At 46.8% G+C, this 20428-nt stretch overlaps 1 pseudogene; it reads right to left on the reverse strand.

Annotated features, from left to right (window-relative positions):
• Positions 1–550: 550 nt before the first annotated feature.
• Positions 551–689, reverse strand: LOC123109266 (uncharacterized; annotated as a pseudogene).
• Between the last annotated feature and the right edge of the window lie 19739 nt (positions 690–20428).

A 20428-nucleotide genomic window follows, 5' to 3' on the forward strand; every position in this document is an offset into this window, starting at 1 on the left:
GGAAAGGAGATTTTTCGAGGCACTAGGAATATGCAAAATTCTTCTGAGATGGATTTTCTATGGGGAGTTTTAAATACTGAATGACCAATATGGCTAATTCTCATACCTTCTCCATTGGCAGCGTGAACTTGGTCCTGTCCATTGTACTTTTCATGTACGGTCACCTTCTTCAGCTCGCCTGTAATGTGGTTTGTCGCGCCACTATCCACATACCAGTTGATATCGACGCTGTAGGAGCCTTCTACCGCTGCTGCAATTTTCTCATCTTGGGAAGATTCTTCATCTTCCTCAAAACGATACCAGCAATCCCTTGTTGTGTGGCCTGGCTTGCCACAGATTTGGCAGCGCGTGACATCTAGGCCTGCGCGAGGCTTGCCAGAGGAGTTGCGGCGACCCCTGTTGCTGTTGTAGAAGGGCCGCCCGCCGCCGCCGCTATTGGAGGAGTTGCCACCGCAGCGAGAGCCGCCACCTCCACGGCCGCGGACGGCCGCGTTGGCAGAGGACTTAAAACCTACACCAGAGCACGCCCTGTTGTAGAGGGCAAGGCGCTGATCAAAGCTGCTCATCTGAGCAAAAAGGTCGTCGAGGCTGATGGGCTCGGTGTGGGCGTCGTTGGTGGAAATGAGTGGCTGATACTCCATGTCGAGGTCGGCGGTGATGTAGGAAGCCAGTGCATCATCATCAATCGGCTTTCTCGCGGCTGCAAGCTCATCTGCGAGAGATCGCATGTGAGCGAAGTACGCCGCCACCGTTTGTGTGCCCTTTTGCGCCGTGGAGAGTGTGGCGCGGATGTTGTTGATGCGGGCTCTGGACTGCGACGAGAACATGTGCGCAAGAGCAGCCCAGAGTTCATGCGGCGTAGCTATGGATGTGACCTGCACAAGGACTTCCTTGGTGCGATTGTTTAGCAAGTATCAAAGTACCTATTGTCCTTCTTTGAACCAGCTCGCGTGAAGCGGATTTGGTGTCTCTTCCTCTTTCACGTCTTTGTCCTTCGTGGTGAGGAACTTGGCGGGCTCCGGCATGGTCTGGTCGACGTAGCCGAAGAAACCAGCTCCCCTCAGCTGTGGTGTCACCTGTGCACGCCACAACACGTAGTTGGTGCGGGTGAGCTTCTCCGTGACCTGCCCAGGAAGGGAGGATTGGCCGATGTTTGAGGAGGAGGACATGGCTGGCAATGGAGATGGGTTTTTCTAGATGTAGTGGATAGAGGAGGCTCTGTTTACCATGCAAACTAGGATGAATGTCGTACCTCGTTGGAGGCGACGGTTTTGTGTTATATAGGCAGGGGCGTATCCCTGAGATATGCATATAGGCTGTTTAGATTACATCTTGAGAACCAAGTAAAGAGAGAAGATAGAGATGGAAAGAGGTTACAAGAATATTGTCTAACTCTATCTCTAACTAACCTAGTTCGGCCCAGGTGGGACCAATGCACCTAGATATCACGTTTAACAAAAAAATTCACGGATCTAAATGTGTGATTTATTCAACTTTGTTACTCTTCCGAAAAGTCCAGACACTGCTCTTTTTATAGGTTCATCTGAAATGGACACAAGAAAGCCCAATCCGGAAACAGGAAACCCTAACATCTTTAGTTTTTTTACCACAATCAGGACAGTCTGTTGCTGTCACCAATGAGAAGCTAGCTAATCCTTCTTTCCAAGGAAGTTTTTGTTGTCTACTCGAGCTAAATATGTTCAGTATAAAAAAACATTATCAGTAAGATTGCACCTGCCTAGAAGCCATTTCGAATAACAGTGTGGTCTTTCAAGTGCTCTAAACGAGCAAGGAATCAGGTCTTAAAGTCTATCTTTGGCTGAGTGTACATGCTTTGATTGAAATATAAATTTTCCATTTTCACTTAATTGGCTCCATATCTTTGATTAAGAAACAATTCAGAGTTAGCATGTTGAAGGAATTTACTATTTGAATGAATAACCGCTTCTTTTTTTTAAGTCATGTTTGCATGATGTCCAGGTACAAATATGCATCCGAATGGTTCAATTTTAGTGCAACTTGTACACCCATGTTTCCTATGGTCCGTGGCAACCTATGTACTGAAGTCCATTTCTACAAAGGTACGAAGATTATTCGACAAAGAACAAAGGTAGAATGGAATATCTATCCTAGAAACTAGGGAGTTTTAAACCGTTTCGGGTAATGTGAGGTTGTGCCACTATTTTTATGTTGTATTAATCCGAGAGATTTCATACATCAAGCCCCAGATAGACGGGTCTAGGCTGGGCATTTTTGTTGTTGTTGATGGAATAGATCTTTGAGGCAAAAGCATGTGACGATTGACAATAAAGCGAAGAACTGATGTGGTGGATGAGAAGTCCAATTTTGTAGGTATCGAATACAGATTGTTATAAAAGGAAATAGAATGTTATTTGGCCCAACTGGACTATCTAGTGATTTTCTGTGTCATGTTCATCTTCACATGTATCTTATAATTGTTGTGTCTAGAGATGTTGAACTTTTCAATGATGAGAGTCTGGTGTAAAAAGACACCAATATTGTTTTGTTAAAATACTGTTTAGTCACGAAGTTCAGGCAATGATCTAAACTTTACTTTGCTGGCTCCAATGTCAATTAACTGATCCAACATCTTTTGTTGATTTGTCTGCATTGATTTATTTTCCCCCTTCGGGTGCTATGTTCCAGGCAAATGAAATCATGCCTTAATCAGACAAGCAATCGAGTTTGATTTTTTTTACCGGAACGGCAGGTGATCTATCTTTTAATTATAGTAGGGAGAAAATTTGTACATAACTGAGAGGTTTAGCAAGAGAAAACAAAAGAAAAGGGCTCCAGTGTGTTAGAGATAATCTTGTATTAGTCTTGGTAGTAGCGTCCTAGGCTGTCACGTAGGAGTACTAGTAGTTAGTGTTCATGTTACGTGATGAGTTGGTACATACAGGAGTCCTATGGTAAGGTAAAGACCAGTAGTCCGGCAAGGATACCTGGTACATTGCGTGACTTTGTGTCTGTATAGTTTTAGGTTTATGTCAAAGGTCGGTGCTGCTTTGCATTTATATATGCACCAGGACGTGGAGTTTTTTGTAACGCCGTCGAGAAAACTAGAAAAGAAATAAAGAGGAAAAGAGACTCACGACACGTGCCTTTGGCAAAAGTTATCGTGTGCGCATCTCTTTCGTGATTTGATGTAATCGATCCTGTGGACGAGTTCCATCAATTGGTATCAGAGCAAGGTTGATTTGAAGTCGTGCTTGCTCCGGGGTGGTGATCTGCTAGCGCCTCGGGGCGGGCAATGAAGTCGCTGGGTGGTGAAGTGATGAGGAGGATCATGCGATCGCCGTTCGATGGAGCGACAAGGAGGGAGACGGCGGGCTGTAGTCGGCAAGGCGGCGGATGGAGATCGTTGACGGGGGTGGTGGGGCAGGGGCGGGGGCATAGGTTCATGGGAAGAACCCGCAAGTTGATCACCAAAACATACATCAAGTGAATCACGTGATATCTCATTGTCACCACAGATACGCACGACAAGACATACATCAAGTGTTCTCAAATCTTTAAAGACTTAATCCGATAAGATAACTTCAAAAGGGAACTCAATCCATTACAAGAGAGTAGAGGGGGGGGGGGGAAACATCATAGGATCCAAATATAATAGCAAAGCTCGCGATACATCAAGATCGTATCACCTCAAGAACAGGAGAGAGAGACAGAGATCAAACACATAGCTACTGGTACATACCCTCAGCCCCGAGGGAGAACTACTCCCTCCTCGTCATGGAGAGCACCGAGATGATGAAGATGGCCACCGGAGAGGGATTCCCCCTCCGGCAGGGTGCCGGAACGGGTCTAGGTTGGCTTTCGGTGGCTACGGAGACTTCTGGCAGCGGAACTCCCGATCTATTGTGCTCCCCGATAGTTTTAGGGTATATGGGTATATATAGGAGGAAGAAGTACGTCAGGGGAGCCATCAGGGCCCACGAGGGTGGAGGGCGCGCCACCTACCTCGTGGCTCCCTCGTTTCTTTCCTGACGTGCACTCCAAGTTCATCAGGTTGCTTTCCTTCCAAAAATAACTTCTCCAGAAGGTTTCATTCCGTTTCGAATCCGTTTGATATTCCTTTTCTTCAAAACACTGAAACAAGGGGAAAACAGGAACTGGCACTGGGCTCTGGGTCAATAGGTTAGTCACAAAAATAATATAAAAGTGGATAATAAAGCCCAATAATGTCCAAAACTGAAGATAATATAGCATGGAGCAATCAAAAATTATAGATACGTTGGAGATGTATCAACCAGATCACCTCGAAGGGGGGCGGGGCAGGGGTTGCCACAATGGTGCGGTATAGGGATCGAGTGGAGAAGCGGCCCGAGGCCTCAAGGCGCCAGGAGACCCGATCAGGCGCAGGTGAAAGGGCCGGTTCATGGAGGGCCACAACGTCAAGGAGCTCATGCCAGGCTGCTAGTTCCGCAGCCCCAAACGGGCGGCGGAAGGTGAGACGCCCTAAGTCAAGAAGGGCCGTCTCGACCGAGACCCGAGGGTCAACGGCAACGGAGAATAAATCTGGGAAGCAGGCCGCAAAAGGGACCTCGCCGGCCCACCGGTCAAACCGAAAGAGAGTGGCCGCGCCCGAGCCCACCGAAATTGATGTGCCAACGCGCAGGACATGCAAAAGCGGAATGAGAGATTGCCAGAACTGAGAGCCGCCGGACCATTGATAGAAAGCAAGGGGCCGGCCGCCGAGGTATTTATTTTGGATTATTTGCAGCCACGGGCCGCCCTTGCCATTGGCAATGCGCCAAAGCCAGCGGGTCAAGAGGGCAATGTTCATCCGCTTGGATGACACGATGCCCAGGCCGCCCTGATCCTTGGGCTTGCAGATTTCAGACCACCGAACCATGTGGTATTTCTGCTTATCTCCCTCACCCGCCCAAAAGAAGCGGGCCTGGATCGTACCAACCTCATGGTGTAGAGTCTCAGGCAGACTATAGAAGCTCATGATGAAAAGCAGGAGGCTGGTCAGGGAGGAGTTGATCAGGATGTTGCGTGCCGCCTTGGAGAGCCACCGGCCCTGCCACGGCTCAATGCGGAGGCTGAGTTTGCCCACAGCGGGGCGCAGGTCAGCGACCGTGAGGAAGGAGTCGCTAATGGGGATCCCCAGGTAGGAGGTGGGGAAGGAGCAGTTAAGGCGGTTGGCAATCCCTTGAGATTCATCCGGAGAATATCCCAAAACCATCACTTCGCTCTTAGCAAAGTTAATCTTTAGCCCCGATAGCTCTTGAAAGCTGAGGAGGAGGAACTTGACATTCGCGACGTCACTGCTGGAGCCTTCCATCATAATGATGGTCTCATCGGCATACTGGAGGAGGGAGACACCGTTACCGCCCACCAAGTGGGGAACGGTCCCTCGAATTTGTCCGGCCACTTTGGCTTTATCCAGAATAGAGGCCAAAGCGTCAACCACCATGTTAAATAGGAACGGGGAGAAGATCTCGCCATTGATATTAACCGCGGTCTAACCTGAGCACACCATCTGCATGACCCTGGTTACCCAGCGGTCATCAAATCCCTTCCGCGGAAGGACTTCCCGAAGGAAGGGCCAGCTCACCGTATCATAGGCTTTGTGGAAGTCAATCTTCAGGAAGACGGTCTGAAGACCTCTAGAGCGGACCTCATGCAGCACCTCATGGAGGACCAAGACGCCATCCAGGATGAAGCGACCCTGGATGAAGGCAGACTGATCCGGGTGGGTGACGCGGTCGGCCAACGAGGTCACCCTATTGGCGTACCCCTTGGCCAAGATATGGAAGATCACATTAATCACCGTGATGGGCCGAAACTGACGGATATCAGTCGCCCCAGGAACCTTTGGGATAAGGGAGATGATCCCGAAATTAAGGCGGCAGAGATCAATGGACCCAACATAGAACTCCTCGAAGAGGGCCATGATCTCAGGCTTGCCTGCATTCCAGAAGGTTTTGAAAAACTTGACCGGAAGGCCATCGGGGCCCAGAGCGGAGGATGGGTTCATGCCACTGATGGCCGACCATACCTCCGCTTTCGAGAAGGGGACCGTCAAGGCCGCGTTCTCGGCAGCAGAAACACGTTGGGGTTCCAGCCAGAAATCCGGAGCTAGGGAAAGGCCACCCCGAGGGGTGGACGAGAATAAGTCGCGGTAGAAGCCGTCAACGTGGGCGCGGATCTCAGGCGGCCGCAAGAGGAGAACATCGCCCTCCCAGAGGAGGGGGATGGTGTTCCGACGTCTTCTCCCGTTGGCAATGGCCTAGAAGTAGGCCATATTGGCATCCCCCTTGAGGATCCATTTCTGGGTCCCGCGGAGATGCCAATACGCCTCCTCGTCCGTATATATGACCATGAGCTCGTCTTCAAGGTCATAGCGCTGCAGCCACTCATCCGGAGCAAGGCCAGCCGAGTCGGCCCAGAGGTCTAGAGCCTGAATGTCAACTAGGATGGACTTCTTCCGTTCTCGCAGATCATGCCCCTGATTGGCACCCCAGCCTTTCATGAACCACCTGGTCCTCTTGGCACAGAAGTGCCAGTCGTCAACCACCAAGATCGCCCGGTGGGGGGCAAGACGAGCTTTCACCCAACAAGCACGGACCTCGTCGATGAAGCCATTCTGGTTAAGCCAGAATGTCTCAAAGCGGAACCGAGGAGGGATGGGGGGCTCATTCTCCGACGAGAGGAGAAGCGGGACGTGGTCGGAGCCGATCTAGGTGATGGCCCGGAGAGAGGCCAGGGGGCACTGAAGTTCCCATTCCGGGGAGACCAGGACGCGGTCCAGAACCGAACGCGTAGGATCAGCTTGGTGATTAGTCCAGGTAAACCGCGCCCCCACCCGGTCCAACTCCCGCAGGCCAAGGTCGGCAATGCAATCGTTGAACATTTGCATGTGGGGGAAGTTGACCAAGTCATTATTCTTATCTTCGGCGAACCTAAGGAGGTTGAAGTCTCCGCCCACTACAACTGGGAGCTGGGCCGAGGAGACTTTCCTAGAAAGCTTGGAAAGGAACGTCGCCGACCGACCATGGTCGGCAGGTTCGTATATGATGATGATCTCCCATTTGAAGTTAATTGCATGCTCGAGAAGTTCCATGCTGACGAAGAATTCGCCCCGGTCCATGCTACCAACCTCGAAGGTGGCATCATTTACGCCTAAAAGGATGCCACCGGAGTGGCCGGCAATCCCACTAGAAGGGTGCCAATGCCACGAGAACAGGTGCGAACTTAACCGCTCGAGCTCCGCCAGGGAAAACTCGGTTCGCATGGTTTCCTGAATGGCAACTATATCAATGTGTTTGTCATGCATGTACTCAATGAGCTGGCGGCGTCGGCCGTCTTGGCCGAACCTGCGGATGTTCCAGAAGAGGGTCCGCATTAAGCAACCATTGAGGGGCTGCTTGAACCCCGAACTCGAGACGCGCTGAGAGCGCGGATGGCCGTGGTACGGGAACGCGTTAGGCCGCAGATCACACCATCGACCCTAGAAGGGGGTTGGGTCCCGCTGCCTGGGTAAGCGGCGCACTAGGGGAGGGGGAGGACATGCGGGTGCGGGCCTCGGCCAACCAACCCTCAAGGATCTCGCGCGCCCGAATGGTCATGATCTGAACTAGGGGAGGGGCTACCTCCCCACGGAACACAATAGCAGAGTCGGCGGCCACCTTAGCGAGATGGGTAAGAGGCGCCGACTCAAGAGCAGAAAACAAGCATGTAGATGAAGAGGTCGGGATGACAGCGGTACCTGTCTCGAGGTTCCGGACAGCGGCCCGAAGCACAACCCTCTCCGGGATGGGCAGGGCCGGGCTAACCGCGGGCCAAGCAGCATCGATCCGAGAACTGCGACGCAACGCGGTCACCGAAGAGGAGGTCGACCGCCCATGCAATACATGAGCGCGAGCCATGGATATAGCACTATTGGTGGAATAGAATATGATGATGGGGGTTATGTGGAGAAGACAAAAAGGAGAAAGTCTCACATCAACGAGGCTAATCAATGAGCTATGGAGATGCCCATCGATCGATGTTAATGCAAGGAGTAGGGATTGCCATGCAACGGATGCACTAGAGCAATAAATGTATGAAAGCTCAACAAAAGAAACTAAGTGGGTGTGCATCCAACTTGCTTGCTCACGAAGACCTAGGGCACTTGAGGAGGCCCATTGTTGGAATATACAAGCCAACTTCTATAATGAAAAATTCCCATTAGTATATGAAAGTGACAAAACAAGAGGCTCTCAATCATGAGGATTATGGTGCTACTTTGAAGCACAAGTGTGGCAAAGGATAGTAGCATTGTCCCTTCTCTCTATTCCTCTCATTTTTTGGGGGGCCTTCTTTCTCTTTTTTTATGGCCTTTCTATTTTTGGGGGGCCTTCTCTTTTATTTTTATGGCCTTTTTTTATTCCTCACTTGGGACAATGCTCTAGAAAATGATGATCATCACACTTCTATTTATTTATAACTCAATGATTACAACTTGATACTAGAATAAAGTATGACTCTATATGAATGCCTCCGGCGGTGTACCGGGATTGCGATGAATCAAGAGTGACATGTATGAAAAATTATGAATGGTGGCTTTGCCACAAATACGATGTCAACTACATGATCATGCAAAGCAATATGACAATGATGATGTGTGTCATAATAAACGGAACAGTGGAAAGTTGCATGGCAATATATCTCGGAATGGCAATGGAAATGCCATAATAGGTAGGTATGGTGGCTGTTTTGAGGAAGATATAAGGAGGTTTATGTGTGAAAGAGCGTATCATATCACGGGGTTTGGATGCACCGGCGAAGTTTGCACCAACTCTCAATGTGAGAAAGGGCAATGCACGGTACCGAAGAGGCTAGCAATGATGGAAGGGTGAGAGTGCGTATAATCCATGGACTCAACATTAGTCATAAAGAACTCACATACTTATTGCAAAAATCAACAAGTCATCAAAAACCAAGCACTACACGCATGCTCCTAGGGGGATAGATTGGTAGGAAAAGACCATCGCTCGTCCCCGACCGCCACTCATAAGGAAGACAATCAAATAACACCTCATGTTTCAAATTTGTTACACAACGTTTACCATACGTGCATGATACGGGACTTGCAAACTTCAACACAAGTATTCCTCAAATTCACAACTACTCAACTAGCACAACTTTGATATCACTATATCCATATCTCAAAACAATCATCAAGTATCAAACTTCTCTTAGTATTCAATGCACTTATATGAAAGTTTTTATTATATCCCTCTTGGATGCCCATCATATTAGGACTAGTTTCATAACCAAAGAAAATTTCCATACTGTTTAGGACTCTCAAAAAAATATAAGTGACGCATGAGAGTTCATCTATTTCTATAAAATAAAACCACCACCGTGCGCTAAAAGGATATAAGTGAAGCACTAGAGCAACGACAAACTACTCCGAAAGATGTAAGTGAAGATCAATGAGTAGTTGAATAATTATGCAACTATGTGAAGACTCTCTAACATTTAAGAATTTCAGATCTTGGTATTTTATTCAAACATCAAGCAAAACAATAAGAAAATAAAATTACGCTCCAAGCAAAACACATATCATGTGGTAAATAAAAATATAGCTCCAAGTAAAGTGACCGATGAACGAAGACAAAAGAGGGGATGCCTTCCGGGGCATCCCCAAGCTAAGGCTCTTGGTTGTCCTTGAATATTACCTTGGGGTGCCTTGGACATCCCCAAGCTTAGGCTCTTGCCACTCCTTATTCCATAGTCCATCGAATCTTTACCCAAAACTTGAAAACTTCAAAACACAAAACTTAATAGAAAACTCGTAAGCTCCGTTAGTATAAGAAAGCAAAATCACCATCATAAGGTACTGTAATGAACTCATTCTAAATTCATATTGGTGTAATATCTACTGTATTCCAACTTCTCTATGATTCATACCCTCCGATACTACTCATAGATTCATCAAAATAAGCAAACAACACGATGAAAACAGAATCTGTCAAAAACAGAACAGTCTGTAGTAATCTGAATCAAACATATTCTTATGGAACTCATAAAATTCTCAAATAAATTTCTGGACGTGAGGAATTTGTCTATGAATCATCTGCAAAAAGAATTAACTAAATGTCACTGCCCAAAATAAAAATGGCAGCAGTTCTCGTGAGCGCTAAAGTTTCTGTTTTTTACAGCAAGATTAAAAAGACTTTCCCCAAGTCTTCCCAACGGTTCTACTTGGCACAAACACTAATTAAACACAAAAAACACAACCAAAACAGAAGCTAGATAAATTATTTATTACTAAACAGGAGCAAAAATCAAGGTACAAAAATAAAATTGGGTTGCCTCCCAACAAGCGCTATCGTTTAACACCCTTAGCTAGGCATGATGATTTCAATGATGCTCACATATAGGATAGGAATTGAAACATAAAGAGAGAATCATAAAGAATATGACTAGCACATTTAAGTCTAACCCACTTCCTATTCATAGGTATTTTGTGAGCAAACAATTTATGGGAACAATAATCAACTAGCATAGGAAAGCAAAACAAGCATAACTTTAAAACTTTAAACACATAGAGAGGGAACTTGATATTATTGCAATTCCTACAAGCATATATTCCTCCCTCATAATAATTTTCAGTAGCATAATGAATGAATTCAACAATATAACCAGCACCTAAAGCATTCTTTTCATGATCTACAAGCATATAGAATTTATTATTCTCAACATAAGCAAAATTCTTCTCAATCAGAATAGTGGGAGTATCATAAGAGACTCGAATACTATAAATTGTTTCCACATTGAAAGAGTAATGTTCAGAGAAAGGGTAATCATAATCATGACCAGTTTTATAAATATAATCATCACTACTTTTTATAGAATAATTTTCATCATAATAATCATCATAAGTAGGAGGCATGCTATCATCATTATAAATTTGCATATCAAAACTTGGGAGACTAAAAATATCATATTTATTAAACGTACATCCCCAAGCTTGGGACAAACATCAATTGCAGCAAATACATTCTCAAAAACATCATCTTCATTAAACATAGCATCCCCAAGCTTGGGCCTTTTCATATCATAAGCATAATCACTCTCATCATTAATAGTATGGATAGCACCAATAGTATAGCAATTATCATATTCTTCCAAGCAAGTGCCAAAAAGATTTTCAAGATCATAAGAAGTATCATTATCTTCCACAATTATATTTTCATGAGGCATAATTGTAATAGGAGCAGCATTATTTGGGGACCTATCTTTTTACCTCTCTTCCTTTTTCTTTTCTTCTTCTTCATCACATCGTGTGTGGGTTCAATCCTCTTTTTGGAGCTCCTTATTAATGAGATTAGTTGAATAGGAGGCTCTTCCTCGTTACATGATTCATCATAAGAAATAATAGGAGGGTATTGGGAAGTCTCTTCCCTTTCATTAGTATTATCTTCATCTTCTATTTGTTTTCTTTTCTTTATGTAATTGGTAATATAAGGATTTTCAATGCAATTCACAGCACAATACATATAAATTTACTCTAGATCAAAATGAAGAACTCTATCAAGGGCAAATTTTGTAATATCCTCAGTTATACGTTTCATTTCTTCATAACCCAAGAGCAAACTAAGTTCATTATGATGTGCAAGGGAAATCAAGTCATCACAATTTTTGGACACGATACGATCATGAAACAATTTGCATTGGGTACTTGTTGGGGATATACCCCACGGTATGACCCGGCTAGAGTTGTAAACCGGTTGGGACTTGGTAAACCGGCGGAGAGTCAAGATAGATGGCTAAGACAGACGGTAAACCGGCTGGTGGTAAACCGGCGGAGAGTCAAGACAGATGGCTAAGACAGACGGTAAACCGGCTAGTGGTAAACCGGCAGATAGTTAAGACAGATGGCTAAGACAGACGGTAAACCGGCGAGTGTTAAACCGGCAGACAATGTTAAACCGGCAGACAATGTTAAACCGGCAGACGTTAAGAAGCCCAGGAAGGGAAGTCAAAATAGTTTAAGCTAAAGTCCGAGTTGGACTCCACATGTAACCCGCCCCTTCAACATATATAAGGAGGGGTAGGGCTCCTCAAAGGGGGACAAGCAAGAAACAATCTCGAGGGCTAGACACAACTAGAGGAGAGCCGGTTTACGGCGACTCCCTCGTGATGATAATGAGATCTAGCCTCAAACAGCATGTAGGGTTGTTACCAGATGATGTTTCCCGGGGCCCGAAGCTGTCTAAACCCTTGTCTTGTGTTGCGTCTCTCGATTCCGCTCATGAAAAGCCTCGGATTTGGGCCTGGCAGCCCTTGAAAAGCCTCGACTACATGGTTTTATTTTCCTTTGTCAAGATTTTTCTCTTTTGATAAATTTTATGTTGAACCGGTGTCTATTGACCCGGCATGACTATCAATCATCAAATTAACCCGTTCGTTAACCCAGCTCGACTTTCAACTACAAGTTGTCAGTACATAATCACTTATAATCCGGTGTTTATTGACCCGGCCTGGCTTTGGACTATAAGTCGCCAGTATATAATTTGGATTGCACCATTGGAATTATGCACTTATAAATCATTGGGTATATTATTCAAATAGCCAACATGGCTGGATTTTAATTATGGTTATCAATAACTAGTATTATGATTAAGGTTTCCAAAGTCGCTTTTGCACAAGGGCTATCATATTATCAATAGATATGATTTATTCTACAATTGAACGAATAGTCCCGAGTTGCTGCAGGCTTACGACTCGGCACTTGGGGGCTACATTATTTCAGTTGAAATTACATCAAATACACAAGTCTCATGTCGCTGCAAGCATGCACCATGACACTTGGGGGCTAATGCAAAGTCATTTTTTGCTCACCTCATTGAAGACCCGACTCATCACATCATAATGAGCCGGCCCTTGGAGGCTACCAATTGCTCTTTTCAACAATTCAAGGTACACAAATTTTCATTTATCATTGAAGGGTCCACTGCTCAGTTGGTAAAGCACAAGGCTCTTAACCTTGTGGACATGGATTCAAGCCCCATGATGGGGGTTACATCATATGATGTTATTTTCATTGAAGTATATATCAAAGTTCCAGCTCAATATTATCTTACTGAGCCGGCCCTTGGGGGCTACATGTTGCTGTTCAAAGTTTACATGATTATATTTACAAAGTCCCTGCTCATTATTGCATAATGACCCGGCCCTTGGGGGCTACACTGGTTGAAGTTTTTATGAGCATTAGGAAATTACAAGTCCCAGGTGGCTGCAAGCATGACAACCCGTCCCTTGGGGGCTACATATGTGGAATACTCAATTCTGACTAGTGATTGAGATGAACAACCTGGTTTTCTTCAAGATTGTGATATTTATATTGAAGCAAGTCTTAAGTTGTTGCTATGCTACCTTCTTAAGACTTGAGGGCTACAAGTGATAGTCATATAAGAGGTATACTTTCAAGCTGGATGTTAACTACAAGTATGACCCGGTGCTATCAATATTTATAAACCGGCAAGTTCTACATTCTTAAACCGGCTGAAGATCAGATGAGGATTTCAAGGACCATTATTTTTGTTAAGTCATTGGGAGCTGAGTCAAAGAAGTTATTCTTCACAATATTTCTCTGTGACAAACCAATGTCAACAAATTGATTATGAAGCTGGCCTATTAAACCGGATTTTCTAGAAGAAGGAAGTGACAAGGACTTAAGGATGATTAGAGTCAGTTTAACATGGATAAATCCAAATGAAAACTGGGGGCTAATGTCGGGGATATACCTCGCGGTATGACCCGGCTGGAGTTGTAAACCGGTTGGGACTTGGTAAACCGGCTGGTGGTAAACCGGCGGAGAGTCAAGACAGATGGCTAAGATAGACGGTAAACCGGCTGGTGGTAAACTGGCGGAGAGTCAAGACAGATGGCTAACACGGACGGTAAACCAGCTGGTGGTAAACCGGCAGACAGTTAAGACAGATGTCTAAGACAGATGGTAAACTAGCGAGTGTTAAACCGGTAGACAATGTTAAACCGGCAGACAATGTTAAACCGGCAGACAATGTTGAACCGGCAGACGTTAAGAAGCCCGGGAAGGGAAGTCAAAATAGTTTAAGTTAAAGTCCGAGTTGGACTCCACATGTAACCCGCCCCTTCAACATATATAAGGAGGGGCAGGGCTCCTCAAAGGGGGACAATGTAACGCCCTCGATGCGGCTATAGCTCCCACATGTCGAGGCACGACTTAGAGATATAACCGCATTGAAAGCAATGTCGCAAGTTAGGCAATCTTCACAACATCCCATGTAATATAAATAATAAAGGGGAGATAACATAGTTGGCTTACACTCGCCACGTCAATCAAGGTACATGAATAACATTACATCATCCAAACACTCATGGACCGACTACGGCGCCAAAATAAAAGATAACCCAACATGCGACACGGTCCCGATCACCCCCAACTGGGCACCACTACTGATCATCAGGGAAAGACACGTAGTATCGTTGAGAGTCCTCGTCGAACTCCCACTTGAGCTCAAGCGCGTCACCTGGAGCAGAATCATCAGGCCCTGCATCTGGTTTGGAAGTAATCTGTGAGCCACAGGGACTCAGCAATCTCGCACCCTCACGATCAAGACTATTTAAGCTTAATAGGAAAGGCAAGGTAAATAGGTGGAGCTGCAGCAAGCGACTAGCATATATGGTGGCTATCCCGTTCGCAAAAGAGAGCGAGAAGAGGAGGCAAAGCGCGATCGAGAAACTAGAGAACAACCTGCGCAAGCATTACTCCAACACCGTGTTCACTTCCCGGACTCCGCCGAGAAGAGACCATCACGGTAACTCACACTGTTGATTCATTTTAATTAAATTACGGTTCAAGTTATCTACAACCGGACATTAACAAATTCCTATCTGCCCATAACCACGGGCACGACTTTCGAAAGTTCAAATCCCTGCAGGGGAGTCCCAACTTAGCCCATGACAAGCTCTCACGGTCAACGAAGGAATAGAACTCCTCCCGAGACGTACCGATCAGACTCGGTACCTCGGTTCTTCAAGACACTTCGAGAGGTTAAAAAAAATCCAGCAACACCGCCCGAATGTGCCGACAAATCCTGATAGGAGCTGCACATATCTCGTTCTCAGGGCACACTCAGATGAGACATCCTACGAGTAAAACCAACCCTCAAGTTGCCCCGAGGTGGCCCCACAGTCTACTTGGTCGGACCAACACTCAGAGGAGCACTGGCCCGGGGGGGTTTAAATAAGATGACCCTCGGCCTCCGGAAACCCAAGGGAAAAGAGGCTAGGTGGAAAATGGTAAGACCAAGGTTGGGCATTGCTGGAAAAGCTTTAATCAAGGCGAACTATCAAGGGGTTCCCATTATAACCCAACCGCGTAAGGAGCGCAAAATCCGGGAACATAACACCGATATGACGGAAACTAGGGCGGCAAGAGTGGAACAAAACACTAGGCGAGAGGCCGAGCCTTCCACCCTTTACCAAGTATATAGATGCATTAAGATAACATGGCAATATAATGATATCCCAACAAGTAAATAATGTTCCAACAAGGAACGGTCTCCAATCTTCACCTGCAACTAGCAACGCTATAAGAGGGGCTGAGCAAAGCGGTAACACAGCCAATCAACGGTTTTCTAGGACATGGTGGGTTAGAGGTTTGACATCGCAATTTGGGAGGCTTGAAAGCAAGTGGTAGGCATCGTAGCATAGGCATAGCAAAAGAGCGAGCAGCTAGCAAAGCAAAGATAGTAGTGATTTCGAGGGTATGATCATCTTGCCTGCAAAGTTGTCAGAGTTGACTGGATCCTCGAAAGCAAACTCAACGGGCTCCTCGTTAGCGAACTTGTCTCCCGGCTCTACCCAAACAAGACAAGCAAGCAACAAGGACACAACCAATCACATGCAAGGCTCAAACAATATGATGCAAAGATGATATGCTATGCGGGATGCGATGCGAGAGGCATATGCAAGATGTGACAGGGAATGCATGAACCTGGCCTCAACTTGGAAATCCAAGTGTGCCACTGGAAAGATGAGATGAAATCGCTTGAAAACGATATAAAGAACGCCAGAATCGGAGTTACGGTTTGGAAAAGGCAAGCAATTCAAATATGACCACGTTCTGCGATTTACAACAAGTAGCCATCTAAATGCAACGAGATGAACATGCTACAGCACTCAAACATGGCATAAAAATACATGGCTGGAACCCATTCAAGATGCTTAACAAACGTCTAGCACTGAGCTCCGGCCAATTCATCCATTAACAGGTTCAAACAAGCATGGCAAAAATGCTATGGTAAACAGATCTCAGACTTAGTGAAATTAACACTTGTCTGGAATTTCAGATCAGATAGCACTCTTCGGAGCATGAAAACTATATGCTACAGCACCTGAAAATGGCAAATTAAAGCATGGCGCAGCTTGGTGGCGGGCTTGCCGGAAACGACGAAGAAGACGGCGGTGGAGGTGGCTGGAGCGGGCGCGGCTTGGCCGGCGACGGTGAGGTGGCGTGACGCCGGCGCAGGGAAGAGGCGGAGCAAGGTGGGGCCGGAGCGGCGATGTCGGCGGTGGTGGCCGGAGCGGCGCCGGCGAGCAGAGGAGGGCGGCGCGGTGGCGATGTCGGCGGCGGTGGCCGGAGCGGCGCCGGCGAGCGGAGGAGGGCAGCGCGGTGGCGATGTCGGCGGCAGTGGCCGGAGCGGCGACGGCGAGCGGAGGAGGGCGGCGGTGCTCGCGGGATGGCGGCGCGTGGGCGACGTGGGCTCGGGGGCCGGCCACGGGCTCTCCGGGCCGCAGCGCGGGGGCGGCTGCGCTCGCCACGTGGCGCTCTGCCAGTGGCCACGGGTGGCGGCGGGGCTAGCCGGACATGTCCGTCGGTGGCAGTTTTTGTCCGCCGGTGGCGGATGAAGTGGATCTAGGGTTTGGATGGGGGATCCACGAATTTAGAGGAGGGGGTCTTTATATAGGCATAGAGGGAGCTAGGAGAGTCCAAATGAGGTGCAGTTTTCAGCCACGCGATCGTGATCGAACGCTCTAGATGATGGAGAGGGTTATGGTGGGTTTTGGGCCAACTTGGAGGGGTGTTGGGCTGCAACACACACGAGGCCTTTTCGGTCCCTCGGTTAACCGTTGGACCATCAAACGAAGTTCAAATGGTATGAAACTTGACAGGCGGTCTACCGGTAGTAAACCAAGGCCGCTTGGCAAGTCTCGGTCCAATCCGGAAATGTTTAATCCCCACACACGAAAGAAAGGTAGAATTGACCACCGGAGGAGAACGAAGCGCCGGAATGCAAAACGGACAACGGGGAAAATGCTTGAATGCATGAGATGAACACGTATGCAAATGCAATGCACATGATGACATGATATGAGATGCATGACAACGACAACAACACACGGAGACAAAAACCCGAACCTGAGGAAATAAAATAACTTAAGGCCGGAAACAGCAAGAGTAGGAATACATATTGGGAAAATCATATCCGGGGTGTTACAACACTCCACCACTACGAAAGGATCTCGTCCCGAGATCTAGGACTGCAAGAACGCCGGGTACTTAGAACGGAGGTGATCCTCGCGTTCCCAGGTAGCTTCACGGTCGGAATGGTGTGACCACTTGACTTTGAGGAATTTGATTGACTTGTTGCGAGTCTTGCGTTCAGTCTCTTCAAGAATAGCAACTGGGTGCTCACGATAAGAGAGATCTTCTTGGAGCTCAATGTCCTCGAAGTTGACGGTGCGGTCAGGAGTCTTGAAGCACTTTCTTAGCTGAGAGACATGGAACACGTCATGAATATATGCAAAGTTTGAAGGAAGCTCGAGTTGATAGGCTAGATCGCCTCTCTTGCTGACAATCTTGAAAGGTCCCACGTATCTAGGGGCAAGCTTCCCTTTGATACGGAAGCGACGAGTACCTTTCATAGGAGAGACGCGGAGGTAAACATGATCTCCGATCTCGAAAGCCAAATCGCGGTGCTTACTATCATAGTAGCTCTTCTGTCGGGATTGGGCTGCTTTGAGGTTATCTCGAATGACTTTGCACATTTTCTCTGCCTCTGTGATTAAGTCATTTCCGAGAAGCTGATGTTCACCGGTTTCGGACCAGTTGAGAGGGGTACCGCACTTCCTGCCATACAGAATTTCAAATGGGGCCTTGCCCGAACTTGCTTGAAAACTGTTGTTGTAGGAGAATTCAGCATATGGAAGACAATCCTCCCACTTCATGCCGAAGGAGATCACACAAGCTCTGAGCATATCTTCAAGAATCTGGTTGACACGCTCGACTTGACCGCTAGTTTGAGGATGGAAAGTTGTGCTGAAGTGGATGTTGGTGCCCATGGCCTTCTGAAAGAATCCCAAAACTTGGAGGTAAAGATGCTGCCACGGTCTGAAGAGATCACTTGTGGAATACCGTGCAGAGAGACAATTCGAGAGGTATAGAGTTCCGCCAATTGAGCTGTAGTGATTGACTCTTTGATAGGCAGAAAGTGAGCCACTTTGGTGAGTTTGTCGATGACAACGAATATAGCATCATTGCCACGCTTGGACTTTGGAAACCCAGTCACGAAGTCCATTTCAATGTGGTCAAACTTCCATTCTGGAATGGCAAGAGGTTGGAGGAGACCCGCTGGCCTTTGGTGTTCTGCCTTCACTCTTCTACAGACATCACATTCATTCACGAATTGAGCAATCTCGCGCTTCATTCGAGTCCACCAATAAGCCTTCTTGAGGTCCTGCTACATCTTCATGCTCCCATGGTGGATGGAGAGGAGAGAATTGTCAGCCTATTCATGATCACTTTACGAAGGTCACCTTTGGGCACAACAATAGGATCCTCGAAGAAGAGAGTATCCTTGTCATTAAGGCGGTAGCACTTGTACTTGGGTTGACTCTTGGCAATCCCAATCTTCACCTTTTTCACCATAGCATCAAGAAGCTGAGCTTGGCGAATCTGGTCTTCCAAGGTAGGAGAGACTTGAAGGTTGGCGAGGAAACCTTGAGGAACAACTTGCAGATTAAGTTTGCGGAAAGCTTCACAAAGCTCGGGTTGATAAGGCTTGAGAATCAGGCTGTTGCAGTAAGCCTTTCTGCTCAATGCGTCAACAATCACATTGGCCTTGCCTGGATTATACTCGATACTCAGATTATACTCTTGAATCATTTCGACCCATCGAGTTTTCCTGAGGTTGAGATTAGGCTGAGTGAAGATGTACTTGAGACTCTTGTGATCAGTGAAAATGTCCACTTTTCTTCCCAATAAGAGATGTCTCCAAGTCAAAAGAGCATGCACAACTGCCGCCAACTCGAGATCATGAGTGGGGTAGTTCTTCTCATTGGGCTTCAACTAGCGAGAGGTATAAGCAACAACTTTCTTCTCTTGCATCAACACTACGCCAAGACCTTGGAGAGAGGCATCACAAAAGACCTCGTACGGCTTGGATTCATCAGGCGGAGTCAGAACTGGAGTAGTGACCAATTTTCTCTTTCAAAGTGTTGAAAGCAATGTCACACTCCGGAGACCAAACGTACTTGACGTGCTTCTGGAGAAGATTTGAGAGAGGCTTCGCGATCTTAGAAAAGTTTTCAATGAATCTTCGGCAGTAGCTTGCGAGACTGAGGAAGCTACGGAGTTGCTTCACGTTCTGAGGAGGTTCCCAATTCACAATTGCAGACACCTTCTCAGGATTCACCGCAATGCCCTTGGTAGAGATGATATGACCAAGATAAAGAACCTCATCGAGCCAAAATTCGCACTTGGAGAACTTGGCGTAGAACTGGTGTTCTCTGAGCTTATCGAGTACCGAACGCAAGTGCTTGGCATGATCTTCCTTGTTCTTCGAGAAAACCAGAATGTCGTCGAGATAGACCAAAACAAAGTCATTAGTGTAGGCGTTGAAGATGAAGTTCATCATGCGAGAGAAAGTCGGAGGAGCGTTGACGAGGCCAAAAGACATGACAGTGTATTCATATGAACCATAGCTTGTCCTGAAAGCCGTCTTGGGAATATCTTGCTCACGGATTCGAATCTGATGATAACCCATACGGAGATCAAGCTTGGAGAATACTTGGGCACCTTTGAGTTGTTCAAACAGCTCATTGATGTTGGGAAGTGGGTATTTGTTCTTGATGGTCTTCTTGTTCAATGGACGGTAATCAACACAAAGTTGGTCCGTTCCATCCTTCTTCTTCACAAAAAGAACACCACAACCCCACGGAGAAGAACTAGGCCGGATGAGACCCAATCTCTCTTGAATATCGAGTTGCTTCTTCAGCTCCTTCAACTCTTCAGGTCCGAGCTTGTAAGGACGCTTGCACACAGGTTCCGTGCCGGGCTCAAGATCAATGACGAATTTAACTAGCCGGTGCGGAGGCATTCCTGGAAGCTCTTCTGGAAAGACGTCTTGATAAT

Source organism: Triticum aestivum, chromosome 5A (genome assembly GCF_018294505.1).
Source record: "Triticum aestivum cultivar Chinese Spring chromosome 5A, IWGSC CS RefSeq v2.1, whole genome shotgun sequence".
NCBI lineage: Eukaryota > Viridiplantae > Streptophyta > Magnoliopsida > Poales > Poaceae > Triticum > Triticum aestivum.